We start from the raw sequence: 4,078 nt of genomic DNA, 5'->3' as shown, positions 1-4,078 counted from the left end.
TTTGAAATATAACTGATTTAGTCGTTAAAGATATGCTTACCAAAATATCTCGCCGCCAATGATGTCCCAAACTTTAAAAAATTTACTGATGAAGTGTTGTCGCACTACAGAGAGCAAGCAATAGCACCAAAGAATTTTTTCAGAAAATAGTCCCTGGAAATTCGTCAAAATTTTTTGTGAGGGGAGAGACAGTTGGAGAAAAACATGTTGAGGACCAGAAAAACCCTAGTTTATGTGAAAATAGCCCCAAAATGCGAGCCATCGCTTTTGAAAAAATAAAACATCTCATTTAATGCTCATACGACGTTTCACAAAAAAATAAAAATAAAAATTGCATTAAAGTCATGAGAAAATTTATGAATCTTATGTTCAATGTGCGAATATTTGACAAGTCTGCAAATGAGGTCAAAAGATCAACATATATAGAGAGAATGTTTGTAAATCATCTTGTGAATGTAACGAGGACACCCGCATACGAGGGACAACATTCACAATAAGTATTTGTGAATGTCAGCACACATTTGCAGACATATGTGAGGAGTATTTAGTTAAAGGAGGTTCGTAGGTTTTCTTCATGAATGTCGTACTGTATTTGTGGAGCTCGAATCATAGTGTGAACGTCGGTAACATTTATAATAGGTGACTGCGAATGTTAGCACACATTTGCTCCTCGAGAAGTATTTACTTAAGGGAGGTTCGCAAGGTATCTTAACGAAGGTCCTACCATATTTGTGAAGCTCAGTAGACGATCTTTTTATTGAAGGTTGCAAACTTTCAACAACATAGATTTTGTCAAATTGGTAAGCATTTCGAAAAGTGCATCATTTTGCAATGACAGTGATCATTTTCTGAACTTTATAAGTGTTTGGCCCGGAACATAGAACAATGCCGCTCATATCATTGTTGCAAGTTGCTTTGATCAAATCTGACTGCAGAGTTTTTTTAGTGAGAGTGGCATTCGAACCATTGGATTCTGACTTGTACGTAGGATTTTCCCGCAATTCAGATATCAACGACCATAAAAGACTAAAGTTTTGTGATTTAAAAGATCATGGCTTTTGGTAAAAAACAAAGACCAAAAGATCGATTACCATCAAAACTACCATGTTGAATCTATCTACTGCATATTTCATCAAAACAACTCGCGACAATGAGGTCCTACGAAGATAGGATATGAACTTAGAGATGACGATCTTGATTGTTAGGAATGATCATAAGGTCCATGACTGATAATTTAGTTTTTTGTTTTTTGACAACGAAGAAAAACCCTCATCGAGAACCAGGTAAAAACTTAAGAATCTGCCTAACCCTAGCTTTATTTGGAAAAAAGAAAAAGAAAAATATAGACGAAGAGTCTCGTCTGTCCATTTTTTCTTGGAGATGGTGTTGCTTCATCAATGGCATCTCTGTGGAAGCGGTTCCATCGCTCGTATTCAACCAATGAAACCGAGTACTTCCCGAACTTTTGTATACACAATGAAGATTTTTATCAAGGAATTGGAAAGACAACATCAAGCTTTCTTCATCAGCAAAGATCAAGGTACTAAACTTGGACAAGCGAATACTCCTGTACTACAAACCGTTTTTTCCATATACGATTTACAAAAAGATCTTTTCTTGTTTCAATTCAAACAAATTACAAGATAAAATCATTCTGAAGAAGGCCCCTCATGAACAAATTTTTTCCATTCAATAAAAATGTTATTGCAATCAAATGGCCCTTTTGACACCAGCCCAGCAATCCAAATTCAGCTAAAGAAGCCCAAAGGTCCCAATCAACAAAATCAGCCTTCCCCTTATGCATGCACTTGTTAAACGTCTCACATAACAAGCAGCTTAGGTGCAAACTCTCCTAGGAAATCTGTCCAACCTGATTTTCAGAGAGATTTGAACTCCTTATTCTCAGAGAGAGAGAGAGAGAGAGAGAGAGAGAGAGAGAGATTTCCTAGCTACCTGAATTCTTGAAATTCAGAGAGATTTCCAAATTGCTATTTCATCTCAAAGAACCAGCACTGAGCACTCCCCAGACTCTCTCTCTCTCTCTCTCTCTCTCTCTCTCTCTCTCTCTCTCTCTCTCTCTCTCTCTTCACTCCTGCTCATCACAAGGCACCAACTTGCCGGCCTTCTTGCACTGCCCTTGCTCTCCAACACCATCCACCACCCTCCCGTAGCTGTAGCGCAGCGGCATCCTCCCCCACGCCCTGTGGAACTCCGCTATGCAATCCCCTCGATTCCTCCGGTGGTTCTCCCTCCAACTCAACCCTCCCTCCACCCCACCTTTCTCCCTCTCCCCTTCCCCCTCCCCCCAATTCCTGCTGTCCCCGTAGTCCCTCGCCTTTCCCTCCACCAAGATCGGCCCCGCCGCCGTTTTCGCTGCCACCGCGAAGTTCATGGCGATGTCCTCGCAGTTCCTCCGCTCGTCCACCAATTCCCGAACCCTCGCCGGAATCCGGCACGAATACTCTCTCAGGTAATCGACCGAAACCACCATGAATTTCGTCAGGATGATCGAAAACCGATTCGAGCTCATCGTGTATATCCATGACCTCTGGCTGAGATCGAAATCGTGCGACCGGGCGAAGAATCCGACGATCCTCTCCGGGTGGTTCTGCCACACCTGGAAGGCGAAGCGGATGGAATCGGCATCGATTCGGATGTCGTCGTCGCAGATGGCCACTGCCCGCGTACGGATGAACGGGCGGGGGAGGAATCGGTTGTTCAGGCTAGCGTTCGGGTCGCGGAGGAGGTAGATGGGGGCGCCGAGGGACTGGAAGGAGAGATTTCTGAGGGTTCCCAACGGGGTGGAGGGGTTGCCCCACAGGACGTAGACTGAGTGGACGACCGGAGATGAGGAATAGACTGTGGCGATCTCCTGGAGGAGAGGGAGGCGTGACTCCGAGAAGCCGTTGATGAGGACAGTGAGCTGGTCCGAGCGGAGGGCATGGTGGTCGATCGGACCGCAGGGGTCCTCCTGGTGGCGACTAATCGATGGCCGGGATGATGCCGTCTTCTGGAGGATGGAGATCGCGAGGATGAAGAAAAAGGGGACGATTTGCGTCTTCCGCTTTGTCTCCATGGACGGATTTTTTTTAAATTTTTTCTGATGTTGGTTTGTCAGATTCCGGTGGAAACACCGATGGGTTGTTGGATTCCGGCGAGGTTTGTTCCGTTCCTGTGTCAGACTCCGTCGCAGATTTCGATGGTGTGGCAGATTCCGGCGTGTTTTAGTCTGCTGGAGAAGGGTGGTGTGTCAGATTCCGCCTGAAACGTGGACGACGTTTCAGATTCCGGCGAGTTTTGCTATTTGTGGCAGGATGGTGGATGTTGGTGTGTCAAAAACCAGGCCAAACCGTCGATGGGAAGTCAGGCTCGGGCCGAGCCATCGATTGGATGTCCGACTCCGGCGTGGAAGTCAGGCTCTTTGTAGCAGGGTGGTAGTGGATGTTGGTGTGTCAAATTCCAGCCTATCCGTAAATGGGAAGTCAGGTTCCGGCAAAAACCTTCGATAGGATGTCAGTTTCCGGCGAATTTTGCTATTGAAAACTATAAAAATTGAAGGACCTCACTTTGATGCCCAAGAAAATCAAAATCAAAGCCCAAAACCCTCCCGTCTGTGTTTCCATAATAACAAAAATACCCTCTCCCTTGTCCTTACCCAGAGGAAGAGTAATGAGGATGTTATGGTCATTTAGCAAAGTGAGTGGTGAGAAGAAGGGAAGGTAGTTGGTTCAATGCCAATTTCTTGTATCTCGGGATTCTTTTGAGTCACCCAAAACGTCATCTAGATGAATAGGAAAGCTCATTCAAAAGCAGCCCCATGAAGTGTTTTCCTTCTCTCTCATCTCCCCACCGTATGTTTGCTAGCTCTTCATCTTCAACCATGGCGTTTTCTGTGCCTAGCAAACCGAGCCCCTGCAACTTTCGTACAAGCTCAGCTCTAATATCGCGCAAAAGAGGGTCGGCTACGGTTACATGCTGCACATCCACTCAGCAATCACAGCTACAGGTCAGTTTTCATGACCAGTTCTGGTGGATTAAGTTTTATTTCGTGCATAATCATTAAGTTTTCTTACTACCC

At 45.0% G+C, this 4,078-nt stretch overlaps 1 pseudogene across 1 annotated transcript; it reads right to left on the bottom strand.

Moving 5' to 3' along the window:
* Nucleotides 1-1,549: 1,549 nt before the first annotated feature.
* LOC149837062 (glycosyltransferase family protein 64 C3 pseudogene) lies at nt 1,550-3,566 on the bottom strand (annotated as a pseudogene). The gene has a single exon (XR_016432080.1). The product of XR_016432080.1 is annotated as a glycosyltransferase family protein 64 C3 pseudogene (transcript).
* Nucleotides 3,567-4,078: the final 512 nt, after the last annotated feature.

Source organism: Nuphar pumila, chromosome 5 (assembly GCF_984573655.1).
Source record: "Nuphar pumila chromosome 5, dmNupPumi1.hap1.1, whole genome shotgun sequence".
In the NCBI taxonomy this organism is placed as follows: Eukaryota; Viridiplantae; Streptophyta; class Magnoliopsida; order Nymphaeales; family Nymphaeaceae; genus Nuphar; species Nuphar pumila.
Note: the sequence above shows the minus strand (reverse complement) of the source record. Positions and strands in the feature narration are given on the sequence as shown.